Source organism: Sciurus vulgaris (genome assembly GCF_902686455.1).
Source record: "Sciurus vulgaris genome assembly, chromosome: 12".
In the NCBI taxonomy this organism is placed as follows: Eukaryota; Metazoa; Chordata; class Mammalia; order Rodentia; family Sciuridae; genus Sciurus; species Sciurus vulgaris.
Genome location: NC_136473.1, coordinates 31,582,823 through 31,596,276, shown reverse-complemented (window position 1 = coordinate 31,596,276; position 13,454 = coordinate 31,582,823). Strand labels below are relative to the sequence as shown.

At 41.0% G+C, this 13,454-nt stretch overlaps 1 protein-coding gene and 1 pseudogene across 2 annotated transcripts in view; one reads left to right on the top strand and one right to left on the bottom strand.

Annotated features, from left to right (window-relative positions):
• Window positions 1-13,454, top strand: part of LOC306642431 (LIM homeobox transcription factor 1-alpha-like) — a 138,289-nt gene that overhangs the window by 40,151 nt on the left and 84,684 nt on the right. The window lies entirely within an intron of this gene.
• LOC306642403 (protein AATF-like) lies at window positions 4,226-8,277 on the bottom strand (annotated as a pseudogene). The gene has a single exon. The product of its transcript is annotated as a protein AATF-like (transcript).

The window sequence follows — 13,454 nt, the reverse complement described above, 5'->3', positions numbered from 1 at the left end:
GTTTAGGCAATTCATATGTCTCTAGAAACCTGTTGATGCCTTCAAAATTTTCTATTTTGTTGGAGTATAGATTTTCAAAATAGCTTCTAATTATGTTTTGTATTTCAATCCTGTCTGTTGTGATATTTCCTTGTTCATTCCGAATTTTAGTGATTTGGGTTTTCTCTCGTCTTCTCTTTGTTTGTGTGGCTAAAGGTTTATCAATTTTGTTTATTTTTTCGAAGAACCAACTATTTGTTTTTTCAATTTTTTGTATTGTTTCTTTTGTTTCAATTTCATTGATTTCAGCTCTGAGTTTAACTATTTCCTGTCTTCTACTACTTTTGGTGCTGTTCTGTTCTTCTTTTTCTAGGGCTTTGAGCTGTAGTGTTAGGTCGTTTATTTGTTGAGTTTTACTTCTTTTATTAAATGCGCTCCATGAAATAAATTTCCCTCTAAGTACCGCTTTCATAGTGTCCCAGAGATTTTGATATGATGTTTCTTTGTTCTCATTTACCTCTAAGAATTTTTAAATTCCTTCCTAATATCTTCTGTTATCCATTCATCATATAAGAGCATATTGTTTAATCTCCAGATGTTGGAATAGTTTCTGTGTTTTACTCTTTCATTTATTTCTAACTTCAATCCATTATGATCTGATAGAATACAAGGTAGTGTCTCTATCTTCTTGTATTTGCTAACATTAGCTTTGTGGCCTAATATATGGTCTATTTTAGAGAAGGATCCATGTGCTGCTGAGAAGAAAGTGTATTCGCTCTTGGTTGGATGGTATATTCTATAAATGTCTATAAATGTCTGTTAAGTCTAAATTATTGATTGTGTTATTGAGATCTATGGTTTGTTTGTTCAATTTTTGTCTGGAAGATCTGTCTAGTGGTGAGAGAGGCGTGTTAAAATCACCTAGTATTATTGTGTTATGGTCTATTTGGTTTCTGAAATTGAGAAGGATTTGTTTGACATACATGGATGAGCCACTGTTTGGGGCATAGATGTTTATGATTGTTATATCTTGCTGATTTATGCTTCCCTTAAGCAGTATGAAATGTCCTTCTTTATCCCTTCTGACTAACTTTGGCTTGAAGTCCACATTATCTGAAATGAGGATGGATACTCCAGCTTTTTTGCTGAGTCCATGTGCTTGGTATGTTTTTCCCCATCCTTTCACCTTTAGTCTATGGGTATCTTTTTCTACGAGATGAGTCTCTTGCAGGCAACATATTGTTGCAAATTTCTTTTTGATCCAATCTGCCAGTCTATGTCTTTTGATTGATGAATTCAGGCCATTGACATTCAGGGTTATTATAGAGATATGATTTGGTTTCCCGGTCATTTGGTTCGTTTTTAAAATTTTATTTATTTATTTGTTTGACACAACTTGTTTCCTCCTTTATTTGACAATTCCTTTAGGATAATTCCTCCCTTTGCTGATTTGCTTCTTTGTTTTTCATCTCTTCCTCATGGAATATTTTGCTGAGAATGTTCTGTAACGCTGGCTTTCTTTTTGTAAATTCTTTTAGCTTTTGTTTATCATGGAAGGATTTTATTTCATCGTCAAATTTGAAGGTAAGTTTTGCTGGGTATAAGATTCTTGGTTGGCATCCATTTTCTTTCAGGGCTTGAAAAATGTTGTTCCAGGCCCTTCTAGCTTTTAGGGTCTGGATTGAAAAATCTGCTGATATCCGTATTGGTTTCCCCCTGAATGTAATTTGGTTCTTTTCTCTCACAGCTTTTAAAATTCTGTCTTTATTTTGTATGTTCGTTATTTTCATTATAATGTGCCTTGGTGTGGGTCTGTTGTAATTTTGTGTATTTGGAGTCCTATAAGCCTCTTGAACTTGATTTTCCATTTCATTCTTCAGATTTGGGATATTTTCTGATATTATTTCATTGAATAAATTGTTCATTCCTTTGGCTTGTTTCTCTAGGCCTTCCTCAATCCCAATAATTCTTAAATTTGGCCTTTTCATGATATCCCATAGTTCTTGTAGATTCTGTTCATGATTTCTTACCATCTTCTCTGTTTGTTCAACTTTGTTTTCAAGGTTAAATATTTTGTCTTCAATGTCTGAGGTTCTGTCTTCCAGGTGTTCTATCCTATTGGATATGCTTTCTATGGAGTTCTTAATTTGGTTTATTGTTTCCTTCATGTCAAGGATTTCTGTTTGTTTTTTTTCAATATCTCTAACTCTTTATTGAAATGATCTTTTGCTTCCTGTATTTGCTCTTTTATCTGTCAATTGGTGCGATCAATCAATGCTTGCATTTGCTCTTTCATCTCATCATTCAGTGCGTGCATTTGCTCTTTCATCTCATCGTTTACTTCTCTGATCATTTTAATTATGTACATTCTGAACTCCTTTTGTGTCATTTCTTCTGCCATGCTGTTACTGGGTTTTATTGATGTAACATCTAGATTTGTTTGCAGCATTTTCTTTCCTTGTTTTCTCATATTGTTCAGGTATCAGAGGACCACTGAGATATTGCAGATTTCCTCTATTGACTTACAATGTCCCTGAAGATTTCTATATATATCCCCCCTTAGCCTTCAGTAGGCTGAAGTCTTGGATGAAGTTGATAATGCGGTACTCCACAAGGAAGCTGCCTCTCTAGGAGTGGGGGCCTTTAGGTGGGGTATAATCCCTGCTAGTGGGCAGAGGTGCCTCCACTTGTTGACCAATGGTCATCCAAAGGGGACCTAGGCTGTGGGCTGAGGCAAGGCCTGTTTGGGCCTGAGTCTCTGGTTTTACTGTCCTTGTGGGGAAACCTCACCCAGCAGGGAAGACTCACCCGGTGGGGAGGTCTCGCTGGTCAGTTCCCTCCTAGAGGTTCTTCTCAATTTACAGCTACCGCCTGGGCTGGGCTGCCTTCCTCTGCAAAGTTCCCAGGGGCCCGGCCCTACCTCCTGGGCCTGGGAGCCTCACCCTTTGCAGATGACTCTCCTTAGGCTGCCCCTCCTCAGAGAATCTGCCCGCAGGCCTGGAACCTTCGCTCCGCCCTAAGCCTGTCTCTGTGCGGCTCTTCCACCAAGAAGCCTCCTAGATCCTGGGACCCTGCTCTGCACCTAATCGCCTTCCTATGTGGCCCCTCCTCTGAGCAGCCACCTGGGGCCCCGTACAATCGCTCTGAATCCCAGAGACCCGCCACACGGCTCTTTCTCCAGACAGCCGCCCAGTATTCTGGTGCGGTCACTAGGAGTCCAAGAAACTCACTGCGTGCCTCCACCTCCACCAACCACCCGTAGCCCTGGGCAATCAATCACTCCAAGTCGAAGTGACCCTCCCCGTTCCTCCTCCTTCTCCAGATAACCCCCCGGGTGTTCAGGAGCGGTCCCTCTGAGTTTCTCTGAGTCCACAGCACGGGTCCTCTGGGCAACCGCCCAGAGCTCTGGTGCGGCCACTCAAGACCAAGTGTCCCACCACGCTTCTCCTCCAGGCAGCCCCCCTGTGTTCAGGAGCTGTCACTTTAAGTCCAAACAACTCACCACTCGCCTTCTCCTCTGAGCAGCCGCCTGGAGCGCTAATGCAGTCACTGCGCGAGTCCAAACGCCCCGCCGCGCTCCTCCTCCTCCTCCTCCTACTCCTCCGGGCAGGCCCCGGCATTCAGAAGTGGTCTGAGTCCAAACAGCTCGCCACGCAGCCCCTCCTCTGGCAACCGCCTGTAGCTCTGGTGTAGTCACCACGAATCCAAGCGGCCGCGCTCCTCTTCCTCCTCCTCGTCCTCAGGGCAGGCCCCGGTGTTCAGAAGCGTCGTTCTGATTCCAAACAGCTCGCTGCGCAGCTTCTCCTCTGGCAACCGCCTGTAGCTCTGGTGCAGTCACTCCAAATCCAAGTGGCCACGCTCCTCCTCCTCCTCCTCAGGGCAGGCCCCGGTGTCCTGAGTCCACACAGCTCTCCTCGCCACTCTTCCCCTGGGCAGCCGCCGGAGCCCCAGTGGTTGCTCCGAGTCCTGGCGCTGTGCCGAGCGGCCTCCTTTACGATGCTCCCAGTTGTCCGCCTTCACTGCTCCAGCGGGGGGAGGGGCGTCTCGCCGGCAGCTCTACTTCATAAAGTTTCCTGTGTTCCGGGACCACCGTCCCATCCGGGACGCCTTCCCAAGGGGTGAGAGTCACCCGGCTGCTTTGAGTTGGTCCCAAGCGTCTCAATATCTCCTCTTTTGAATCCTGAGTCCTGGAGCAACATGAAATGCAGCCACCCTCTAGGCCGCCATCTTGAAACCCCTCAACTCTTCTATTTTTAAGGTGGAAATTGAAGTGATTGATTTGAAATCTTTTAAAATTTCTTTCCTTTCTTTTTAAATGTAGGACTTCAGTACTGTATATTTTTTGGAAACAATTTTCTTTTCTTTTTTTGTGTGTGACAATACTTTTTATTTGTGGAGGTTAAAGGACACAGGGAGGTGCCCTCGCAGGCACTAGGCAGGAGTTCTGGGCAGAGCTCCTTCCCAGGGATCCCCTCTCGACTCAGCACCATGGAGTCACAGCTGCCTCCTGGATGAGCATCCAGCAGATCTGTTGGGGTACAGGGAGGCGCTGCCTGGAGGCCCACAGCAAAGGAGACAGTGAAGTCAATCCCCAAGTCTGATGTCAGGAGGGTTGAGCTGGCCAAAAAGAGATCAATACAACTCTGTCCTGGCATCATCATTCATTGTAATATGGTCAATAGTTGCCATGAAGCTCAGGAGCTTGCTAAGGACATGAAACCGAAGTTTCCCTCCTTTTCTGGCTTTCCTATCTACTTTCTTGTAGATTTTGCTTTGTAGCTTCTGGATTGCAAACCACTGCCTTCCCATGGCCACCTGATCATTGAGATCCAAGGAGCTGGTCTTTTGTTCTATGAGTTCTCAAAGGAGCTGGTGGTAAAAGTCATCATCATCAAATATTTCTACAGCCATGTCCTTCTGGTGAGCATTGGCAGGAACTTGAGGAAGGATTTCTAGTTCTCCTGGCAAATCCTCTAGGACAGGTTGAGCTTCTGGTTCATGTTTGCCAAGAACTTGGTAGATTGAATACTTGGTCTTTGTTCTTTGAAGTAATCTTTCTTTATCCATCAGAATATGATCAATCTGAGTCAAGATTGACTGTTCAAATGCACCAAAACCCTTCCCCAACTTTCCAGAAGCCAGCTTGGTTTTATCGTGCCTCTTCTGCAATGTTCAGTTCCTGTAGACTGTGAAGTCAGCAAAACGCTTTGCCATGAAGCTGGGATGGTCATCCATCTCCAGTTTCCTCTTCAGTGGGGCCTTTCTCCGCTTCTTCTCTTTACTAGCTCATCATCTTCACTAGAAATCTCCTCATTTTGCTCTTTGGGTTTCATCCCATCTCCAGATGTCTAGTGTCTGGGTACTGGAAAAGTAACTCTGCCTGAGGATCTCCCAATGACCTCAAAAGTGCTTTAAGAGCTTTGTGACTATTTTTTAAGGCACTGGCAAATTCTGGGCCACCTTTGTCCTTGAAAACAGGAAAAACATCAGATTAAGGCAGCTGATTGGTTGTCAACAGACCTTTTTGTAGTTTGATCCTTCCTTCCAAGAGCTGGTCCCATGGTGTGATCTGATTTTTCATGGCTCTTCCTTTCTCCACTTCCTCAGAAACCTTGACCCTGGAGAAGGTCATCACCACACCGTCACCTTCACTGCTCTTGTCTCCAGCCCTGTCTTCCTCACTCTCACCCTCCCCATCTTCCTCAAGGTCCCCTTCTTCCATGCCACTCTCTTCATCTTCCTCCTCCTTACTGCTCCAAGGTCATACATCCTCTTGGCAAATTTCTCAAAGTCACTAATGCTCTGGAAACTGAAGCCTGGTGTTTTTGCAGAGTGGCTTCTGCTTTTTTTTTTCCTTCCTGCCAGACTGCTCTCCCCATCGTCCTCAGCATCCTGTTCCTCAGCAGCACTCAGGTCATCCTCATCAGATTCCTCAAACCCAGTCCCTCTGAATCTCCATCTCCAGACCCTTCCTCATCAGGTATTTCATCATCCGATGAACCTGGTAGAATCTGCTCCCAATGGTCTTCCTTCCAATCTTTCCTAGAGGTTGTCTTGCCAGAATACCTTTTGTCTGTGTCCAAGAGGGAGGTTGATGCCACCCACTGCCAGAAAATCACCTTCTCCATCTTCCCCCTCATCAAACCTGCCAATCACTCTGGCAGCAGTGGCCTCCTCCGTGTCGGCCTCAGGATTCGCCTCTCGCGGTCGCAGATTCAACTGTTCCAACTGCAGGGCCAGGGGCTGCATCCCCGCCATCATCACCAGGCTCAGGGATGCCCTGTGCACGTGAAAATGCGGCCCAAGCCCCTGCTCAAACGCTCTCTCCCAGGCCATAGGCTTTTGCGCAGACCTTTCGCTGCAACATAGTCAGGAACGGAGTGGAGTCCGGCGGTCAGCTCCAGACCCTGGAAACAATTTTCTAGGAATCTTTTGTATAAGTTTCTACATATCTAAATATTGACCACCAGTTTTATCTTTCCTAGAATGTCCTGTAAATAGGAAGCCCTGGAAAGATAGAGTGACTTTTTTTCTGAATGAATTTATTTTTATCCCTTAGTAGGAAAACTAGACATGTCTCCCCTCCAGGGAGATTGCTTAATATACAAGATAATAAAGATCATGTATCTGACAGCATAAAGGGCAGGTATGCAGACCTCACCACTATTGTAAGTAACTTGCCCAAAGCACAAAGAGGACCTATAAATTCAATTTATATACTTAAGGATCTGCCATATAATGAGTTTAGTTTTTGACTACCCTGTCAAATCAGCTTTCTTTTACTATGATAAAATATCAAGAGATGAACTTAGTAAATGAAAATGTTTATTTTGGTTCATGGTGTCAGAGGCCTTAGCTCATGGTTGTGTGGACCTCTTGTTCTGGGCCTCTAGTGGCTCAGTAATTACATGATGAAATGAACCTTTTTGCCTCATGATATCCAGGAAGCAGAAGAGAAAAACAGGAATGGACCAGGGCCCCACAATCCCCTCCAAGGGCAAATCTCCAGCGACTGCAATTTCTTCCATTAGATTCTACCTCTTAAAGGATTCACCACCTCCCAAAAGCACCATGGCCTGGAGACCAAGCTTTTAACACATGGGGCTTTAAACTATAGCTACCAGAAATTAATGCTATTAGGACAATGATAAAAAATTGACAGATTTTTATCTGTCTCAAGGAAGAACTTAAGGATTTGCACTCACTATTCCCTTTGTTTAGCTTTCCAGTCTGTTATATTTAGACAAACTCTAAGCTTTGACTTTTTATCATTACCCCCTGTTTTATTGAGAACACAGTGTGATCCCCCAATGCATGTCTGTAGCAAGTATGTTATTTCAGATGACCATAAGGTATAAAATAATTAATTCTTTTGTCACTTAATACACTGTGAACCATCAAAGTCTCATGCCTGGGGCTCACTGCCTTCAGCCTCCAGGCAGTTGGACAAGTCTCAGATTCCCCCTAATTCTCCCAAAGGGTTGGCTATTGCTAACTACTCAACATTGTCTCATTTTCTGTGTCAGATTACTCAACTGAAAACAACAGAAAATGGCTCCAGATAACTTACGTGTAGAAGAACTTATTGGAAGATGTCAGTAATCTACAAAATTGATGATGAAGTTGAAAAAGGAAAAGCTGAAAGGAAGTTTTAGGCATTAGAACAATGCAACTCTTTCCTCTGATGCAACATTCCATATGCCACAACTACACACTGTGGCTATCTGAGAACTAAGTCACCAGAAATCAAGCAGTATAATAGGTATATATTTGCACTTTGCAAGATGAAAAGTACCATACAGAGGCCTCAGTGGCTATGCCCTGGAGGCAGCAGGGGAAGGGAAGTGATCCCTTTTTGTTTTCTAGAGTGGAAGGAAACACCAGGAGTGTTGTAACAACTCAAATGAAAGGGGGATTCTCCCAATAAAAGTAATGGGGTGGGGAGGATCACCCAGGCAAAAACAAACAAACAAAAAACCAGATGTAATTTATTCCACTGACACCCTAAATCTTTAGTGGTGATGACATGAGGCAATGTATGTAACAGAACTCAAATACAGAGGATAACATATTGTAAGTGCTATTTTTTTTAAGTGATAGCATCATTAATGAGGGTTGGAAAGGTCAAAAGCACTTGAAATTTAAAGCAATGGTTTCAGTACATAGAAGAAGAATGCATGAACATCATAGTGTTCGTTAGGAATAAGAAAGTGTCAAACAAAAGCCAATAAGGTTAGAACAACAAAAAGAACAACAACAACAATGACAACAAAACAATCCGCAAAATAAACCCTCAAAATCAAAGCCAAAGGGGAACTAATCATTTTGCCATTCAAGGAAGTCTGCAGCAGGGAAGAAATTCACTCAGTGATTTGCAGGAAGGAAAAGCAAAAAGAAGTGCTTTTAATAGGTAAGAAAGGGTCTCCATTAAGATGATGGTAATTGAGGTTTGCAAATCAACACTCTGGACCTGGGGATAGAGCACCTGCCTAGCACCATAAAAAACAAACAAATAAACAAACAAATCAAGCATAAGACACACCATCACTCTGAGTAGGAAGGTAGTAATCCAGAGTTTTGCTACTAATGGTTTGAACTACTTATATCTTTATTGTCACCATTCACTGATGAGTAAAGAGACTTGAATTACATGCATCCAGGACCTGGTATACCAGAATAACTCCAAGTGCATGGCTTTTGAATAGCTTTAGCCAATTAGAACCAGTGTATCAGAGCACAGTATTCACTTTTCCTATCTTCTAGGCAAGTGCTCACACACACACACACACACACACACACACACACACACAATCTAACTTGCAGGCTAAATCATAAAGGAAAACTTGCCTAATAACTCTTGGGTTATTTTCTGTCTATTTTAGAAGTTTAGATGTTACTAATAGGGTATTTGGGACTGTGAAGTCCTGATGAGTTAGTGTAAGAGATGGCTCCTTAGTTTCAGATTGGATCTACTTGTCCCAATCCTCATCTTTTCCAGTATCAGAAGATAAGCATAGGAGTGGGAAAATAATTTGTTGTAGAAAATGGCTGAAAAATGTTCATCAATATTGTGCAACATTGTGGTGGGTTTTGAACCACAATGTAATAGACAAGCAACTGAATTGTATTATTTATCTTTTTGGTGGTGCTGGGGATAAAACTCAGGGCTTAACATATCCTAGGCAAGCACTCTACCATTCAATTCCAAACCCAATGCCAAAATAGGGTTATTTTTTAAGATAGTGTCTGCTATGATTCGGATGTGAGGTGTTCCCCAATATCTCCTGGTAATGCAGGAATATTCAGAGGTGTAATGAGTAGATTAAAAGAGCAGTAACCTAGTCAGTCCATTCTAGTTCGAATGGATGGACTGGGTGGTAGCAATGGGCAGATGGAGCATGACTGGAGGACATGGGTCTCTGTGGGTGACCTTTGGAAGGGTGCATCTTCCCTGTGGCCTCTTGTCCTTCTCTTCCCTGCTTCCTGAAAGTGAGGTGCCAAATAAACTTTTCGTACTCTAAATAATTCTAGTTGGGTGTTCTTGCCACAAAGTGTAAAAGTCAACTAAAATAGGGTCTCACTATGATGCCCAGGCTGTCCTAGAAGTCCTAGGCTTAATGAATCCTGCCTCAGCCTCCTGAATAGTTGGGACTACCACTGAGCTACAACCTCCAGCCCTTTACATTTTTATTTTGTATATACTGCTTACTAAGAATATTATTATAGAGGGCATATTATATATATAAATATATAAGCATATATGTGTTTTATGTATATATATATATGTGTATATATATATTATATATATGAAATGTTCTGAGGTATAGTATCTTTGGAGACTATCCTTTACTGAAATTAGAAGAATAAAGTGAACTTTTACTTTGGTCAGGATTTAAACTGGCCAAATTAGTACAAGTAGCTACATAGTGAAGTATGTGCTGTAATGTATGATGTTATCCAACTTAAAGACTGATAATGTCATTTCTATATCTGGCCACTCATTATTATTCAATAATAAATTAGCAGAATAAAACCAAGTTTAAAGAATAAGTTTATGATGGCAATTGATATTTTTTTACTAATAGCACAGAATTTTGTTATGTATGTAAGGCAGCATCACTCAGAAAATGGCTTAACTCCTGGGGTGTTCCAACTGTATTTGTGCCGGCAGCCCATAATTGCTGGGTGCTTACTAAAGAACAACTAGAGTGCTACACCAAGGGACATGGCAAACAGGGGCTCTAGAGTTTTCCTTTTTCTGGTTATCAGAGCTCGTGCTCCAGTCTTATCAGTCCACGTTAAAAATATTCCCTGATCAGTTGTGCACAGGCATTAAGCACAGGCTCTGGTGGTTCATGGGCACTGACACATCAGAATGGATCAGCTGGACATCAGCCTGGCCATCAAGAGTCCTGTTAGGGAATAACCCCACTGGTCCTCAGATTTTCACCCCAGTGTGTTAATTCCATCCATCTGCATAGATGTTGGATCCTTGGTAAATGCTTGGCCTTTGCTTTTTCTTGTCCCTCCTTGATGTTGATGGGTCCCAGAACTCTTCTTCCAGTTTTGCCTACTTGGGATCATGTCACCACCTTCTTTTCATGACCTGCTCTGGTAATATTAGGTTCCAGAATCTTCCTGCCAACTGTATCCTCTGGTATCTAATTTCTTCATCATAGACCCTTGTCAACTCAAAAATCATCTGCAACAAATCCCTCTGGTTTATGTAGAATAAGAGAAAAATGTGTGATTTGGGCAAGGTGAGAACTTAAAGTGGAGCAATTGTGATACTAATCTAGGTGGGTGTAAATCCAAAGCCCTTGCTTTAAAGAGTACAGTATACTGCCAATTCACAGCTCTGGTTTGCCATCTCTTTCACAGTCCTACTCTGCCTCCCATTAAAATGTGTGGATTTAGTGTCCTCAAATACATTAACTAAGAGCTGGAGTTGTAGCTCAGTGGTGGACCACTTGCTTGGCACACATAAGGTGCTGGGTTTGAGCCTCAGCACCACATAAAAATAAATAAATAAAATACATTAGCTTGTCCTAAGCCAAGCCACAGAAAGATGCAAATGGCTGACAGTTGTTAACTAGAAAGGGGATTTTTCTAGGTGACTAAGACTTTCCTGCTCCTTATTCTAGCTCAACTCTTTATTAACTTTATGATTCATGTAAACATAACATCTAAGACTCAATTTTCTCATCTGTAAATTGGAGATATAACCTGGGCATGGTGGTGCATGCCTGTAATCCCAGTGGCTCGGGAGGCTGAGGCAGGAGGATCACAAGTTCAAAGACAGGCTTGGCAAGAGCATGGTGCTAAGCAACTCAGTGAGACCCTGTCTCTAAATAAAACACAAAATATGGCTGGGGATGTAGATCAGTGTTCCAGTGCTCTGGCATTAGGATTATTACTCCTTGTTTGGGGACAGTTCTATCATTGTGTTTGTCACCCCCCCACCATTCATGTTGCTGTATTAGGGCTTTGGGTGGCATAGTTTACATCTGCTGTTCACTTTAATGCTAGATCTAGTTTATGGTTGTTTATTGTTTTTGGTATTCTACTTGCAGATCCCATCATTGTTGTTTTCTTGGTAATTAGTGTTGTGTATGTTACAGTAGGCACCAGATATTTATTTTAATGTTGTATATTGTTTGCTTTGGTTGTTGTTTTTGTGTTTCCCCATTTTCTGTGAGGTTCTGGAAAACTACAGGGGCACCACAAATTCCCAGAATTGAAACTGCTGCTGAACAAATCATGCCAAAAGACTGCACACCTTGTTCCATACACTTATTAACTGCACTCAAACTTCGCTATAATTTAATAAAGAGAATAGGAGAGACAAAACATCCAAAGTCTCAAGTAGTAATGGATGGGGGTGGATCCTCTGGTCCCACTCATGGACATTAATTCCTTTAGATAAAAACAGAGAGACTTAGCAAAAAGGTTGTGAATTTAACATCTACGAAAAGGTCTCAATGTAGATCACTATAGGATACTTTGCAAGAGAAGACTGTACCTTAAAAATGTCTAAACATAAAAGTGGAAGGGAATACATTCCAACAGATGCAATAAAACCCAGCACAGGAATAAAAGAAATATGAAAAAAGCAGTGACACAGTGTCTCCAAAGTTCATAATTCACCTGGAACTGATTCCAAAGATATTGAAATAGATGAAATTCAGATAAATAATTCAAAGAAATTGTTATGAAATAATCAATTAATTCCAAGACAACACACAAAGACAACTGAATGATTTAGGATATGAATGAGAAACTTAATAAGGAGACAGAGATATTGAAAAAGTACGAAACATAAACATTGAAAATGAAAGACACAAGAAATCAAATAAAATGATCAGTTGAAAGTTTCTGTAATAGAGTATACTATACTAAAAGAGAGAATCTCAGTTTGGAAAAAAAAAAAAAAGTGGCCAGACTTGAACATTCAGACAGTATTAAAGAAAACAAAATAAGTAATCATGATCAGAATATACAAATATTCATGGACAACATTTAAAAACTTTCTTTTTCTTTGGTTTTGCTCTTTTCTTCTTGTTCTTTTTAGTTATACTTGACAGTATAGTCTGTCTTGACATATTTGTACAAAGATGTAGTATATCTGATTATAATTAGGATCTCAGTCTTGTGGGTGACTCTGTGACATTTGCCGGTAAATAAAAACAATTTTAAAAATCATTGGAATTGATGAGTGTTGTGAGATGAAGACTAATTAAAAAGACAATCTCTTCAGAGAAATAATGACAGAAAAATTTCCAAACCTTGAGAATAAGATGGACATCCAGATATGGAACACATTCAGAAACTCAAATAGAAAGAAGATTTAAAAAAGACCCTCTCCACAATACATTATAATTAAAATGCCTATTATCAGAAAGAGGATAGAATTTTAAAGGCCTTGAAAGAAAAATGTCAGGTCACATTTAGAGGCAAGCCAATCATTTTTACTTCTGATTTCTCAGCACAAATTCTAGAAGGAGGAGAGTTGGAAATGATGTTTCAAGTCTGGAAAAAAGTCAACCAATATTATTACATCCAGCAAAACTATACTTCAGTATTGAAAAGGAAAACCTTGCCCCCAGTACTGGAAAAAAAAAAAAAAGAGAGAGAGAGAGAAGGAAAATCTTGCAAGACAAGCAGAAACTAAAATAATTCATGAAAACTGAATCAGCACTACAGAACATACTTAAACAAATATTTCACACAGAATAAACAAGAAAGAAGCCCCAGATCTCACAAATTAACACATCACATTTAATGATTCCTAATCAAATGAGAAAAGTACCAAATTAAAAATAAATCAAAGTGGAAAGAATTATTAAACTCTCTCTATAATAACATTGAATTAAAAGATCTCAACTCTTCAATTAAAAGACACAGGCTAGCAAAATGCATTAAAAATAAGTCTATATCAACTATAATCAACTATATGTTGATTGCAAAAGATTCAC